At 48.4% G+C, this 16,576-nt stretch overlaps 1 protein-coding gene across 4 annotated transcripts in view; it reads left to right on the forward strand.

Moving 5' to 3' along the window:
- The window catches only part of Adgra1 (adhesion G protein-coupled receptor A1), a 40,164-nt gene that overhangs the window by 18,797 nt on the left and 4,791 nt on the right, over window positions 1-16,576 (forward strand). The gene's annotated exons all lie outside the window — the stretch shown is intronic.

The following is a 16,576-nucleotide window of genomic DNA, read 5'->3' on the forward strand; positions in this document are numbered from 1 at the left end:
AGTTTGGTTTGCTTCTTGGTCTCAGTGACGCTAAGACATATGTAGGTATGTACTTTCTGTACACACGTAGCAACACACATCCACAGGTACGTAGCCATGTAGATACATGTATACACACATGTGCATGCCCTCCAACAGGTTCACACTCTCAGCGGGTTCATATCATGTGGAGGTGCAGGTTCAGGGACTTGATGGGTGTCTGCCTCGTTCTCCACTCAAGGCCTGCTTCCCTCTGCTGGCTTCTGACCCAGCCTGGTGCTGGTAAGGGAACTATTGCACCTGACCCTTCTCAGAGAAACCAGAGGCTAAGAAGGAAGGAGAGAGTCTTTTGTCTCAGACCCCACAATGGGCCTTCTGATCCTGGATCTTCACTGTTAACTTTACTGAATGGAGACATGTTTGGGACCAGAAGACTACATCTGGGTATGTCTGTGAGGACATTTCCAGAGATGACTGATACACCATGCAGTAGATGACAAGGAAAGGCCCACGGTGAATATGGGCAGTGGTACCCAATTAGACGGGGGCCCAAATGGAGCATGATGAGAAAAGGAGGGCACCAGCCACACTTCCTCAGAGAGTACATTTATTCTGGCTGCCATGGCCCATGGACACCAGACTCCATCTTCTTCAGCCTTTGAATGTAATCACAGCCGTGACTCTGCAGGGGGCTTCCAGGTTTTCAGCCTCAGATGGGGGCCTCGCTGGTCCCTCTTATTCTAAAGCTTCCTGCCCCTTGAACTAAGCAGCTAGGGGATCCTCTGTCTCTCTAGCAGGCAGACAGCCATTGTTGGACTGCCTAGACCCTATCATGTGAGTCAGTACAACAAATCTTTTTATATTCTTAGCAAATGCAATAATTTTAAATATATACATAAAAGCATGCATCCTAATGGTTCTGTTACTCTAGAGAACACTGGCTGGTGCATCCTCCATCTCTGGATCAGAGGTCTCTAACATGCCTTCCTTGATCCAATATCTCACCCAGGTGTCTCTTCCAGGGACACAACAATGGACATCTCTCTGGATTTGCATCCTGCCCTGGTCCCCAAGCTCATAAGTGCATAGCAACATTCACTGAAATTGGTTCTAGAGTCCCAAGAACTGCACAGTTTCAGGAAAGAACCCCCAAAGTGCCCACCAGGTGTATGTCCTGCTTAATTGACTTCTGGACAGAACACCCGTACCCCTTCTTACTGGACCCTGGGCCACTACCAGCAGAACAGTCAAATTCCATGGGTGCAGCCATTGAGCTCTGTCTCCCACAAGCAAAGGCCATGCTAGCATAGCCCACAGGTTTCCAAGATGAGGTTCCAAGAGAGCTGCCCGCATGGGCTTCCAGGAGAGCCCAGGACACACTGTTGGAACTTTCCACATTTCTAGCAACCTTCCTGTCCTTGAGGTGGTGCTGCAATCTTGGTGTTCTCCATACACTCCCTGATCAACTTGGTGGAGACACACCCGCCTCAGGGAGACTCTGAAGGAAACTCCAGCCTAGAAGATGCATAGGACTTAGGCAATGAGTCCTGTCTGTATGAGTGCTGGGTACGATCCAGACTATGTCATTGGGTGACAGAGTGAGGACCAAGGGTTCTGACTCCTTAGAGCCCCCACATGTGTGTTAGTGCCGTTTCAAGGAGAGGGAGGGATCCACAGAGTTCTAGAAGAGACCAGCTGAGCGGGCCTCATTGCCAAGGTGGACCCAAAATTTGCTCTTCGACCATCATCGACGTTGGTAGTTTCCATGACAACAAAAAAGACTAGCCTCTCAGTGGGGATTCTGTGACTTTAGATTGTGATTCACCTGGTCTCATGTCCCCTCACTCTCTAGATGTGCACGTGACCACGCATGCGCACACACACACACACACACATACAAGATTAAGGGGCACACTGAGAAACCTGTGGCTAGCCAAGCTCTCAGAGAATGGCCATTGGGTAGATGGAGAATGTGGAGAAGCAGCAACCCAGGTCTCTTCCTCAACAGTCGGGTGCCTTAAAGAAGGCATAACCAGCCCTGCTGCCAACAGGGTCCTAGCAGGGGCCAGGCAAGTGGATGCTCAGTCATGGAGCATGTGTCCCAGAGGCAAGCCATGGAAGACCAAAACCCCACGAAGAGACAGGCCAGGTGCTCACACAAGCTCCTATCACTGGCCTTGGGCAGTCCGTCAGTCTTTCCAGTTCAGCCTGCAGTGAGGAATGGTGTGACCTGCAGACCATGTAAGGAAGCACTGTCATGGTCTCAGGAGGGACTGAGGTTTCAATGCCACAGACACAGCCGCCTTTCCATGTATGGCGATCTTCAACTTCCCCCAGAATCCCCTGTAGTTTACAACACAGAAACCTTGGGCCTCCTTGTTCACATCTTTTTTCTTAAGTGCATTTTTCCTTTTAAATGTTACTGTAACTAGGTGTGGTAGCTCATACCTGTACTACCAGAACTCAGGGGGCTAAAGCCTGAATTATCAAAAGTTCAAGACCAGCTTGAGATACGTAGTGCATTCCAAACCAGCAGGGATGACAGGGTGAGACCTTATCTCAAAAAACAAAAATTAAAAAAAGTTACTATAAATTAAGATTTTCTTAATTTTCACTTCTAATCGCTCCATGCTTGCCTATGGAGATACAACTGGATTTGTGTGCAGATTTTGTTCCTATAGCTCTGATGATGCGTTCTCTTATCAGCTTCAAGGGGTTTTTTTTGGTTAGGTCCTAGGAGTTGTGGGCAGGTAGTGATTGTGTCATTGGTGCCTAACAACAAAGTTGCTCCTCCCGTGCTAGTCTGAGCCGTTCCTTTTCTCCTGGCTGGCTAACTCTTCTGGCTATGACTCCAGGCCAGCATTGGCCTTTTCCTCCTTCCAGTGGAGCACACGCTTGCCAAGTTGGTCAAGCATTCTAAAGAGGCGCCCTTCCGTGTGCCCACTGTTCCCATTTCGCTTTCTGTTCTGTCATCTCTGCTCTGTCCTTTCTTCTGTGAACAGGTTTGTTTTGCCCCTCTTCCTAGTTCCTAACCATGTGAAATTGGGGGATTCATCTTTCATTAAAATGGCTCTGTCATAGCTGTAGGTTTTGTGTGTGTGTGTGTGTGTGTGGCTTTGCCAGGTCCCCAAGGCATAGTGTGTGGTTGTTCATTTATCTCCAAATCATTTCTGGTTTTCCTCGGTATTCCTTCCTTGGTCTTTGGTTACTTAAGAGGATGCAGTTTTATTTTCACAGATTGTTAGATATTAGGAAATGGGGGAAACTGTCTGAAAACTTGTGGAGACTTTTAGTGATGTTTGGAATGAAGAAATTCCTGGCTTGGTCACAGGTACTGGTGACATTTTAGCTGCTCAGACTCTGCGAAGAGATCTTTGCTATGATCCAGAGACGAGTCTCACTCCTTTATCATGTTCAGAAAATTCTACGTGTGTCCAGTGGCTCTGCAGCCAGGGAAGGGGAAAAACCGGGCTGAGAGTAGATGTCACATCTCTTCCCTCCCAGCTAAGTCTAGGCTGTGCCCAGACTAGCCACTTCCTGCTCTGTTGGAGTGGAAAGGGGAGAGTGGGGAGTGGAGCTGTGTTGTGTGCTCAGTGGGGACTACAGACTCTAGAAGGTACCAGGCATTGAGGACCCTGATCAGAAGCATCCAGACATCATGCAGTAGGCCCAGAGCCTTGATGGCGGTCTCTGGCACAAACACAACTGGAGATTGAGTGCAGATTGCATTCCTTCCTTAGTCCTATCTCAAGCCTCGGTGGGTTAAGAAACCATCAGTAACAAAGAGAAACATAAGGGAAGCCCAGGAGCACAGAGTCCTGGGGAAAAGTCTTAGGACCCTGTTAGGGAACTGGAGGGGCCTCTGACAAGGATAATCTGGCTTTGCCATTGAGGGGAGGGTGACCTTAAACTGGCCTAGCATAGGGGCAGAATGAAGCAGACATAAAGAGAAGGTTATGCAGGGAGAAGGGAAGTGAGAGGGAGAGAGGGAAGCCTGAGAAAAAGCTGAGTTGCCTGGTTGAGGGGCACAGCAGGGTTGGGCATAGCCCACCCACCTGCTGGGAGATGCTGTGCCACCTATGCAGGGCCTCTACTGGTTTGGAGAGACCCAGTGTAGCCAAACGTTCTATCTAAGGTGCCACCACATAGCTCAAATGGGATTCCATGCGCAGGCCTTTCCCACAATCTACTTTGAAGTCTCCCCTTGTGGAACCAAGACTCCCCACAATGTTCATATGGGACCAGAAATCCATCCTCCAGTGTCCACCCGATAAAGCATTCCTCTGCAGCCTCTCCTCACAGGCCCTTGTGTGCCAGGCCAAAAAAGGCCTTAGAGTTAATTTCCTGGCCCAGATTTCCAAACGAGGAAACTGAGGTTAGAGCAACCTGGAAGGCTGTGCACAGCCACAGCTGGGCTTACAGGCTCTCGGGCCCCACGTTCTCATCCCCACAGACTCCGGCCATACTGTGTCTCCTCACGCAGAGAGCCCAAGGGCCGCAGTATTGACCTACTCTCATTGTCTTCAAATGGGCAAGAGGACCAGAAAGAGCTATCTGGTGCTTCCAAGAGCTCACTCACCATCTCCATGAGAGCCTGCTCAGTGTCCCCCTGGTAGACAGGTAAAATCATGGCAAGTACCCATATCTAGAAGCAATCCTTGAGTCCACCCACAGGAAATACATCCTTGAGCAGGCTTGACCCAACAATATACGCTCTCCTCATGCAAAAATGGTCCCCTATTCCAACCTGTAGGAAGTCCTAGGGAATAGCATCTTAACATTTTGGTAGGTCTCATTATGATAAGATGTCACAGTACCATTGGCAGGTGACATCTGGTCTCACTCCACCCCTGATCTCCATGTCTTTGTCTCCACCGGTCCTCTCCTTGCCTAAAGCATCTCCCTCCACCGTCACTGGTGTGTCGGATGCACCTCGGGGTGCATGGAAACGTGAGTCAGCCTTCTTATGCAAGTAGGTGGGAGAGGATCAGCACCTTAGTTCAAACTCCCTCTCTGAGTTCTTGCCAAGTAGAAATCCCTCCCAGCCATCTCTCCATGGATCCTGTGTCCTGGGGACATGAAGGTCCCAGAGGACAGAGCCAAAATGTCATCATTTCTTTCCCAATAGCTGTGATAAAATGCCCTGACTACCCTTGGAGAAGAAGGGTTGTTATGACTCCCTGTTTCAGACCAGTCCTCCGCTGTGGGAAAGGCGCAGCAGCAGAAGCTGGAGACGGCTGGCCGCATCGCATCCAGAGTTAGAAAGCAGAGAGCGAGGGGTGCTTGTGCCGGGCTCCCCCTTTCCTTTTCACTCTGTCTGAGGCCTGAGCCAGGAGAAAGGGCTCCACCCACATTCAGCTTCAATTAATCCAATTAAGGACATTCCTCACCAGGACCAGAGAGGTGGTTCATTGGTTAAGGGCACTGGTTAGTTCAATTCCAAGCTCTGGCGTGATGGCTAACAACCATCTATAATTCCAGTCCCAAGGAGTCTAGCGCCCTCTTCTGGCCTCTAAGGGCGCACTGCATGTATGTGATTTCACAGATATCCTGTAGGTAAAACACCCATACATACATAAGGTAAAAACAAAGGGACTTATCTAAAATGAAAGGAAAATCTCTCACAGGCATTTCTAAGGGCCACAATGATCCAGGCTGCCTTCAGCCCCCCATAGCCGTCACAGTCAGAGCACTGGGCTACATCCCAGGCATGGGCCTGCCTCTTGCTTACACTCCCCCCAGCTCATCTGTTCGCTGTCGTCCTAGCGTATTTGTGGCCTGGGATGCTGCCTCTTACAAGTATGCAATCAATGAGTCCACAAGAGTTTTAGTATATAAATATGTATGTGTCGAAGCTGTATGCGCATACATAAACAGATCTATATTATATACACATATATGTGAACCTGTGTTTGTATGACATGGGCATGTCAAGTGTGCACTGTGTGCTGTACAAATGCCATCCGTGTCAGTGGTAGGCTCATGATGAACAGGGAGTGTGGCTAAGTCTGAGCCTAGTCCATAGTTTCTCAGGATTCCAATGATAAATTTATTCCAACAGGTGCACCATTTCCAACTGGCAGTAAGGCAACTGGAAAGGGCAGGAGCGCAGGCTGTCTTGTTAGAGGTTCTATGGCTGTGATAACACACCATGACCAAAAGCAGCCTGGGGAGGAAAGGGTTTCAGCTTACAGCTTGTAGCCTGTCGTTGGGGAAGTCAAGGCAGACACCCAATACATGAAACCTGGAAGAAGGAACTGGGGCAGAGGCCCTGAAGGAGTGCTGCTTACTGGCTTCTTCCTCATGATTTGCTCAGCCTGCTTTCTCTATAGCACCCTGGACCACAAGCCAGGGTTGGCACTGCCCGTAGTGAGCTACTCCTACCCCATCAATCAGCAATCAGGAAAATGCACCGCAGGCTTGCCCACAGGCCAGTCTAATGGGGACACTCTCAACTGAGGTTCCTTCCAGAATGACTCCAGCTTGTGCCGAGTTGACAGAAATACCACCGAGCGCACCACTGCCTAGGTTCTTCTCCTTCTTCTTCTTTTTCTCCCAAGCATACAAAGGAGCTCTTACAGAGATGAGTGCAGCCCAGGGCGGTGCGGTCTGCAGCCGTGAGGAGCTGTCATGCCTGTCTGGCCCCGAGTCCGACAGGCCTGATTTTAGAATGCCCCATTGTTTGTGGTTTGCCACCCAAGTTTGCATACACTGAACCTGAGCTGGGAACCCTGGGATCATTTCGCTATTTTGTTTTCACCATGGTTTTCTCCTGCACGCTGTTCTTTATGGTCCATTACGTAACTGTCCACAACACGGCTCGCCATTGGGTCTCACTGTGCAAGACAGATCTGTATGGTGCTGTGGTTGGTCCAGTCCCCACTGCCCCCACACGCTCAGGCTTCCTGATCCCACCTCCCTATCCATGACCCTGAACTGTTACATCTGGAGGTCAGCCTTCTGAGGCTCTTTCCTTCTTCTTTTGATATACTGGGATCTGATTAGGGCTTCATTGATACTCAGCTTCCTCCTTCCATTCTGGAAGCTGTCACTAGGAAAGGAGACGGTCTGACACACACACACCCCCACACACACAGCTAGATAATTCAAGCTGCACCTGCCCTATGTCTGGTGGGCTGATGATTCCAAAGAAGTCCAGAGTCAGAAGGGGCCCTGGGGCCAGGGCTGAAACACTCAAGATAGACAGACGCCTCCCTAAAGAGGCAAACTCCACATATCAAAAAGTGGTACTAGCAGGGCACAATACAAGAGAAGGTTCCAGAAGAGAATGCACTTGGCGCCTCCTCATAGCAAGCCAGGAATCAGACCCCAGTGAAGAGAACGTGACTCATGAGGCTCTCCTAGCAATCAGGACAGGTGGGTACCCAGGAAGAGGACAAGACAGGCACTGGTGCAAAGGTCCATGGCCCAGAAGCTGACAGTGAGGGAGGGAGCTCTCCACAGTAGTCCAGCATCTACCCATGTGATGGATGCAAAGGCAAGGAAAGCCATGGCCTGGGCCAAAAGGCACTTGCAGCAGGCTCTGACGCCCTCTGCTGGACAAATCTGGTAACTGCAGGCAAGCCCGGAAGGAAGTAAAGACTGAAGTTGTGGCTGTGATATGTGAGGGCTTGGAGTTGGAACTGTGGAGGGGAGGAGCGACCTTCCAAGCCAGCAACTGTGAATAGCGCCAGCCCTCTGAGCAGATCATGGGGACACAGGAAGAGCCAGTTTCCCAGGATAAGTTCTACAGGCACTCAAAAGCAGTGGTGGACAGTACTGAGTAGCCCTGGTGGGGACCACAGCAGAGTTTCCAATCTCCAAGTAATAACTGGGACTCTGGGGCACTATCTCTCTCTAGCTCCTCTGGGTGTGTGTCTGCAAAGGAAACTGTAGGTTGGTCTCAAATAAAGCGAACACATTGTTCTTGTGGCATATTGCTGCCAGGAGTCTACAATATCAAGGGGTACCTCACAGCTGGAACCTATAGACAACATGGGTAATGGGACTGCCTTCCCATTCTAAATGGGCTCCCAGCTTCCATGTGTAAAACCAGGGCTTTCTGTACCCCACCAGCCAAAGAAAGAGCAGAGAGTCCCTGTGCATAACATCGGGTCTGCTGGCTCCAGACAGCCAGGCACAGACTGACCTCCAGTACCCAGCAGCAAGCTCTGGACAGAACCTGTTTTGAGTGGATCTCCACGCACAGTTCACTCAGGAGTTTTCCCACAGCTCTTACGAACAAGGGTAGCATCAAGCTGCCCACTAATAGGTTTATTACTCATAGTCTTATACACCCCAATCAGAAGGAGAGGGGAAAAGCCTTCCTTCCCGTGATACAAGAGACAAACAATTACCTCCTCACCTCTCAGAACACCTAGTGACCACGCCCTAAGTCAAACGTCCTGTCATCTGGTCTTTGAGTAGCAAGACACCCAGTAGTCACACCTTTGGCCAAGCGTCCTGTTATTTGTCCTTGAGAAGCAAGAATAGGTTTGAATTCTGACCTTTAGTCAAGATGGAGCGGATTCAAAACCATGGGCTCCCACAGATTATAATCTGGAAGTTTTTGTGTATTTCCCCCCACATAAAGCCAGAACAACGTCCCAGCTTTTGGCCTTGCTTTGACCCCTCATTCGGCTAGTGGCCGGACTCACTCTGTGACAGCATCATACAAATTAGGCTGCTTCCTGGCAAACCATCTTCCCTAGCCCTGACGTTCTAGCATGGTGCAGACCCACATTTAGCCACAGAAAAAGCCTTCGTAGCCACACCTGCTGCATGGTCCCAGTGGCAAGTCTGCACTGATGACTAATTTGACTAAGACGCGTGAGAGTCCTGTGATAACAGACCCAGCACCCACCCGCCAGCAGCGCCGGTATGGAGGCACTGTCTCGCTATAGGGTCAGTGAGGCCATCTCCATCTCTGCAGACAGAACAATGGTGTGGCCACACCGATTCTCCAGTGGGGCATGGGAAGGTTGTAGAGGCAGAGACTTGGCATGGGTGAGGCAAAGCGGCTGGGGAACAGCCAGGACAAGTGCTGGTAGAAGATCTGGAAAGGGTCAGGGGCTGAGCCTTGAGGGGCTATAGACTTCTTAGGGATGCTGCTCAGGGGCCTCTGAGATCCTCGTTATTAGGCTGAAAACACTACCTTACTGTTTAGGGTTCCCTGTTTCCTAAGAAAAATCCCGACACTTTTTGATCAAGTGACACACACACACACACACACACCTTCTTCCCAAGAAGAGCAGGGCCTTTGTGAAAAGACATTGGCTATTCTGTCTCTAGGCGATGGGGCTAAGCCTGCCCTGTGCAGGCCAGGGGCAGAAGGCCTATGGAGAGAAAGAGGCCCAGGTGTCCCACTGGTCTCCTGTTTCCCTGGGAGCCACACAAAGCTAAAACACCTGAAGCTTTAAGTGTTAATGACCAGGAAGCCAGGAGGCCCCCAAGTGGGAAAGCATGGTTAGTGTTGCCTGTGTCTAGTGGCAACTCTTTCAAGAGAAAGGACTTAAGCAAGGTCTGGAGGGTACCCCAGGGGCCGGGGAGGGGGGAAAACCCCATGAGAGGGGAACAAAGGCCAGAGTCAGAGATAGATGGGACCCCCAGCCTAGAATAAGTCTGTGGAACTGAGTCTTGCCTGGACTAGTGGCTAGAGGAACCGAGTCCAGCCTGGACTAGTGACTAGAGGAACCGAGTCTAGCCTGGACTAGTGACTAGAGGAACCGGGTCTAGCCTGGACTAGTGACTAGAGGAACCGAGTCTAGCCTGGACTAATGACTAGAGGAGCTGAGTTTTTCTAGATGTACCTTCTGACTGCAGAGACCATGTGGACTCTGGTAGGTTCCCTAAACTGCAAAGCCTCAGAGATTTTGATGGATTCAGAGATGGGACAGGGCCAAGTCAGCCCACCTGCTGCGCCTCATACCAGGGTTCAGCGGGAGATCAGTTAGCCCTATTCTGATCAAATTCCCACCTAGTCCCACGTAGCTCCCTCCAAGGTACCAGCTGGACACGGCTTCAAATGAGCTGCTGTGAGAGAGGAGTGCCTGCCGTCTAGTGGTCTTCTACTTTGCTTTTGGTTGCTGTGATAAAACACTAACCAAAGCTGGCTTGCGATGGCACACACCTTTAATCCCAGTGTTTGGGAGGCAGAGGTAGGGGGGTTCTCTGAGTTTGAGGCTAGCCTGGTCTACAGAGCAAGTTCCAGGGCAATCAGAGATATACAAAGAAATCCTGTCTGGAGGGGGTGGGGGACACTCATCAAAAACAGTTCAGAGGAGGAAAGGGTTTATTTGGCTTCTAGGTCACAGGCTATCATCAAGAGAAACTAAGGCATCACCTGGGGGTGAGAAATGAAGCAGAGACCACTGAAGAAGAGCTGCTTACTGACTTGCTCAGTCTGTGTAACAACCACCTTTCTTACGCATTCCAGGCCCACCTGCCTAGACACAACATTGAGCCCAGTGCTCTGAGCCCTCCTCAATTAGCGATTAAAAAAAAAATGCCTCTGACCAGGTGCAGCAGACCTTTAATCCCAGCACTCAGAAGGTTGAAGTCGGCAGAGTTTTGTCAGTTCAAGGCTAGGCAGACCTGCAGGGTTAGTTTCCGGCCAGCCAGCGCCACACAGAAAAATCCTGTATCAAAACAAACAAACAAGCCTCAAGGACTTGGCCGCAGGCCAATCTGATCAAAGTGGGTCTTCAATTGAGGTTTCTTCTTCCTGTTGACTCCAGGTTTGTGTTAGATTGACAGCTGATTGCTAACTAAGGCAAGTGGGTTCCGAAACAGGCTCTTAGGGAATTCCAGTGCAGAGGCATTTCCTGCTAGGACTGCGGCCTTCTTCCACCTCCTCCCAACAGCTCCTGAGAGCCTGCACGAGTGTACAAAGCTGAAAGTCAGCTGCCCCATCCTTTCCCACCCCAGCTGGGCTACCCAGCACTGTCCAGTCATCCTTCAGAGGCTGTTGCCCTCCCCCTGTGCATCCATCCGCTCTCTATAGACCATCCTCTCTCTATCCATCCCACCTTCCTTCCACGTCTAGCTACACTCCCTAGCAACCCAGCCCTTCCGCGTCCCCCACACACCTGTCCATCCATTGTCTGCCTTATTTCTGTGCTCTTCCAACTGTGCACAGACCTTGCCTGTACAACAGAACTGTCCGGCAGTGTCTGCTTGCAGGACTTCCCCACTGTGTAGAACTCACCTACTATGAAGTGAGTAGCGCTCACACATGCTCAGTGACCTGAAGCAGATGCAGGCAAAGAACTTGACCCTCCACCTAGGTAGCCATCAGAGCCCAATCTATGAAGACGTAAGTTTACAGGAGGCTATGCCCACCATGGCAAACCATGAGTGTATTCAAGGAGGAGACAACCAAGAGAAGGAAGGGGGTGGTATCCATGGGGTATAATAAATGACCTTCAGCCATCAGTCCACAGGGGATTGCTGCCTGAGTCTGAGGGGCCTCTGGGGACATCCCCACCAGAGTGTGTCCTCCTGGAGGCGGGGTGGCAAGCTGTGCTTCTAGCGGTCTGCTGTGGTGGCTGTTCCCTTCAGGCACACGGTGAGCCCTTCTTAATCACCAGTCACTATGATTTATCTACTCGCTCCTTTGTACTCGTTCTGCTTCGGGTTTGACAACTTTCACAGCCGAGTCCCGAAAGTGATCTCATGTCTGGCCCTAGGCATCTCTGTGGGCAGATGTCTCCAGCACACACTGACTCTGCCTGGTTGGGTGCCTGGGAGGAATAAGACCACTCCAGGATGGAGTGCCGCTCTGTGGTAGAACACGTGATAGCAGGCATGTATGCTACCATCAGAGCACCACAAAGAAAAAGGCAAGCAAAAGAAACTCACTGCAGGGGGCAGCCTTTGGAATCAGACATGCTTGGCTCAGAATGTTTTATATTCACCTCCCATGGGGATAGATACACAAATCCAGCTTGTTAGGAATCTGGGGGGACCAGGGAGTCTTCTGGGTCCTTCAGATGAATCTGAATAGTCTAATCATTTACACGCCCAGATAATTCTAGAATCAATTTTTCAACTTTTTTTTTTTTTTTTTGGTTTTTGGTTTTTCTAGACAGGGTTTCTCTGTGTAGCCCTGGCTGCGCTGGAACTTGCTCTGTAGACCAGGCTAGCCTCAAACCCACAGAGATCCACCTCCTTCTGCCTCTTGAGTACTAAGATTAAAGGCATTTTTTTCCATTTTTTTTCAACTTTTCACTTTTACAAAAAGAAAATCTTCGGGGGCTGTGACTGGGATGCATTTATGCCATTTAATGGCATCTCTATTTTATTTCTCAGCGGCTTCTGTTTTCACTCAAATATAAAAATGTGTGTCTGTGGCAGGGCGGTGGTGGCGTACGCCTTTAATCCCAGCACTCAGGAGGCAGAGGCAGGCGGATCTCTGTGAGTTCGAGACCAGCCTGGTCTACAAGAGCTAGTTCCAGGACAGGCTCCAAAACCACAGAGAAACCCTGTCTCAGAAAAAAAAAAAAATGTGTGTCTGTGTGAACCCTGCACCGTCGTAAACGTACGCTCGTCCTGTAGATCCTGCAGGATTTCTCATGCAGACCATCTCATCATCTACAAACAGAGACATAGGAATGAATACATGCTATTTCCACTGAATGCTTTCCCTGAATCCAGCGACTGAACGCACTGTGTTGTCCACCTGCTGATAAGTCAAACTACTATTTCATACAAAATACATTGTATGAACAATAACCCAGCCCAGAGTTTTGAGATCAGTCTTACTTCCTTAAAGTGCTAAGTTACAAAGCACTACAGGTGCAAATAGCTGACCTCTTCAATGTCTGTGTCTGGTTTTGACATCAGGTCCCACTGGCCTCAAATCTGAGGGAAATTTTCCTGCCCATCCCCCCTACTTTGCCATCTGAATAATCTGTATAATACTCTACAAGCAAATTCATTGAGTGTACAGATGCTAAAACCCATTTTGTTTTTTATTATTAGACAGAGCACAATTAAGTTTGTTTTATTTTGTTTTAGTTGGTTGGTTGGTTGATTAATTGGTTAGTTGGTTGGTTAATTGGTTGATTGGTAGGTTGGGTTGATTAACTGGTTAGTTGGTTGGTTAATTGGTTGGTTGGTTGGTTGGTTGGCTGGTTGGTTGGTTGAGTTGTATTTTGGCTTCTTGAGGCAAAGTCTTGCTATGTCGTCCAGGCTAACCTTGAACTTTCAGAGATCTTCCTCTCTGCCTCCCAGAGGAGACTGTGCCATCAAGCCCAGCAAGACTTTCTTTTTTTTCCTCTGTGAAATAAATTTTGATAATAATTTCCCCCTTCCCACTTCTCCCAGATTCTCTTCTTACCTCCCTACACACCAAACTTTGTGTTCTCTCTCTCTCTTTCTCAGAAAAAAAGACACAAAATGAAAATCAAAACAAACAATGAAAAAAAACCAATATGACTGGAAAAAATGCCAAAACAAAACAAAAAGTTCACCAAAAAAAAAAAGAGTTTTGTGTGGATCAACAATATATTCTTGGGCAAGGGACCTACCTGGAGTGTGGTTGATAAACCCAGTGACACTCTGTTGGAGAGAATTGATTTTCCATTTGCCTTTAAGTATCAACTCCAACAAGCTTTTCTAATGTTTTTTGTTTTAGTTTTTTCCCAAGGAATATATCCATTTCCTCAAAGTTACTGAATCTGTTGGCATACAGTTATTCACTATATGCCCCTTTGATTCTTGCAGTGCGTCTGCAGGGTGCATAACAATAACTGTTCCTTAAGATTGAGAATTAATCTTCTCAAACAATCTTTGTAATTAGTTTATCATTATTGTGTGTTCACAGTGTGTGTGAGGGATATACAAGCCGTGGTATGTGTGCGGAGGTCAGGGGAACTGGTTCTCTCCGTCCACCTTTATTTGGGTTCTAGAGATCAAACTTGTGCTTGCAAGGCAAGGTCCTTTGGCAAACTGTGCCGTCCTGCCAGCCCGTCTCTCTTTACTCAGTCTGAGCGTTTGTAGCTTCATTGATTTTTGCGGTGGAGGAGCAAGTTTCCAACTTTTTCTCTGATCTTTATCATCTTCATCACGTGACTACCTTGGGCCTGTCTTAAGCTTTTGTTTTTCTACCTTGTTAGTTTAGATCACCAAATCTCAGAACTTTCTCTTCTTCCTAATAGAAGACTGGGAATTAGATACAGCCCTGCTGTATCTGCTGGCAAAAAATTTTCGGTATGTTGCATTTTCTTTGGTATTGTTTAAGGTACTTTCCAATCCTTTCTGATTTCTTCCCTGCTCCATGAATGATTTATAAGTGTATTGTTAAGGCCACAGTGTCTGTGGTGTCTTGGTGATAACATTGTTATAAATGTCCCTTCTAATTTTTATGTGGTCCTAGAATATGCTCCTCATGATCTCAAATCTTCTGAATATTTGAGTCTTTCGTGGCATGTACCTATTGAAGGGCCCAAACACACTGAAGAATGTCATTGTTGCCACATGCAATGAAGGAGTGTATATAGGGTACCAATGTTGTCATGGTGAAGAAGCCACACACAGGGAAGAGGGATGTGTAGATACCACAGTTGCCATGGTGAACAGACCACATACACAGTGAAGGAGGGTATATGAATGCCATTATTAACATGATGAACAGACCACATACAATGGAACAGGATGCCACTGTTGTCATGGCGATCATCAGTACATGCACAGTGGGAAAATGGATGCTTGCTGCAGGTGCCAGTTTTCATGGTGAACATGCCGCAGGCTCTGGAGGAGGATGCAGGGATTCCATGGTTGACAGGTCACACACAGCAGAGGAGAATGTGGAGATGCCACGGTGGACATGGTGAAACACACACACACTGGGAGGAGATGTGTGAGTGCTTGGATTGCCATTCAGGGGCCACATGCTCTGAACAAAGATGTGAGTGCTGCTCGCCTCTGCGTGAACACGTCACACGTTCTGGAGAATAATGTGCAAATGTCACTGATGTCATGGTGAACAAGCTACCATCACCGGAGCTGGGTGATACTGGTGGCACTGTAGGGTGAGATGTGTTACAAGGAGCCTTGGGGTCAACTTCCTCAAATGCCGTGCTCATGGCCTCTGTTTCCTCATTGATTTTTGGCTACTTATTCTATCTCATACTGAGAGAGGGAACTTGAATACCACCTATAATTTGGGAACTTCTACTTCTCCCCTCATCCTGACAACATTCCTTCTGGTGTCTTGAACCCTCATTGCCTCAGCTGTGCTGCCTCCCTGGCAAATGCAAATGTCACGTCTTACTGTAGCCTGTGTTACTCCTGTCTTGCCTGAGCCTGTTTTCCCTCCCGCTGCTGGCCTGGCTTCCTTGGCTTACAGCAGTGGTTCTTAACCTTCCTAACGCCATGACCCTTTACCACAGTTCCCCACATAGCATACAATTATTTTTGCTCAAAGCTGTAATTCTGCTACTGTTATGAATCATAACGTAAATATCTGATATGCAACCCCTGAGAAAGGTTCATTCAACCCCAAATGCATCCCAACCCACAGATTGAGAACCCATGACTTACAGAGGCTGAGACTCCTCCTATAGGTCCACTTCCAGCCCCACCCCATCTCCTCTACTCTATACTATCCCCAGCTGGGTCTTTCTTTTTTCTCTATTCTGACAATCTCTGCCTTGAAGTGGAATATTTAGACTGTTAAAACATAACTGGTTTTTCTCTTGGTTAGATTGTCTCCATTTTATTCTCTTTTTCTGCCTCTTTTGGGATGTTGTTTTGATGTGGCTTCTGTTCTTCCATTCCTCCTTTTTTTTTTTTTTTTGGTTTTTCGAAACAGGGTTTCTCTGTAGCTTTGGTGCCTGTCCTGGAACTAGCTCTTGTAGACCAGGCTGGCCTCGAACTCCCAGAGATCCACCTGCCTCTGCCTCCCGAGTGCTGGGATTAAAGGCGTGCGCCACCACCGCCCGGCTCCATTTCTCCTTTTATTCCTGCTCTTGTGTTGTTATAATATTTTTATTTCAAATTAATATATTAATTAGCTTTTCTCTCTTAGCATCTTGCAGAGATCAAAATGCCCAATCTATTCACAATCCAAGTAAATAAAGTTGTATACCACATCACATAAAACATCGAGAGATATCCGGTAACTCAAGAACCTCCTCCATCTCATCTCTTATGCATTACTCCCCAGTGTTATTCATGAACTCACGACGTGTCAGACTTCTCTGTTTTAACACTCATCTGTATTTTGAAGAAGTTAGCGAGAAAGCAAATCTATTCTAGCTACTCTCATCTCAGCCTTCCTTGTATTCTTCCTTCCTGATGACCAGCTTCCTTCAGAGCAGCATCCCGCTACCCTGAGGACCATCATGTGACCCTCCTTCAAGTGTAGTTCACCCAAGCACAAACTGTTTTTATTCCTTTCCGAGAGAGCATTTCCACTACACCTGTTCTATTTTGTCTGTTTTCAGACACGGTATCTCCATGTAGCACTAGCCTACTTGGGACCTACCTGCTAGGCCACCCAGGCTGTCCTCAAACTTGTGCCACACTGTCTGCTCAGGGTGTCTGTCAGAGCCGCCACTTTCTCATGGGAATCCTCTCTGAGCTGTCCCCTGAG

Source organism: Microtus pennsylvanicus, chromosome 5 (assembly GCF_037038515.1).
Source record: "Microtus pennsylvanicus isolate mMicPen1 chromosome 5, mMicPen1.hap1, whole genome shotgun sequence".
In the NCBI taxonomy this organism is placed as follows: Eukaryota; Metazoa; Chordata; class Mammalia; order Rodentia; family Cricetidae; genus Microtus; species Microtus pennsylvanicus.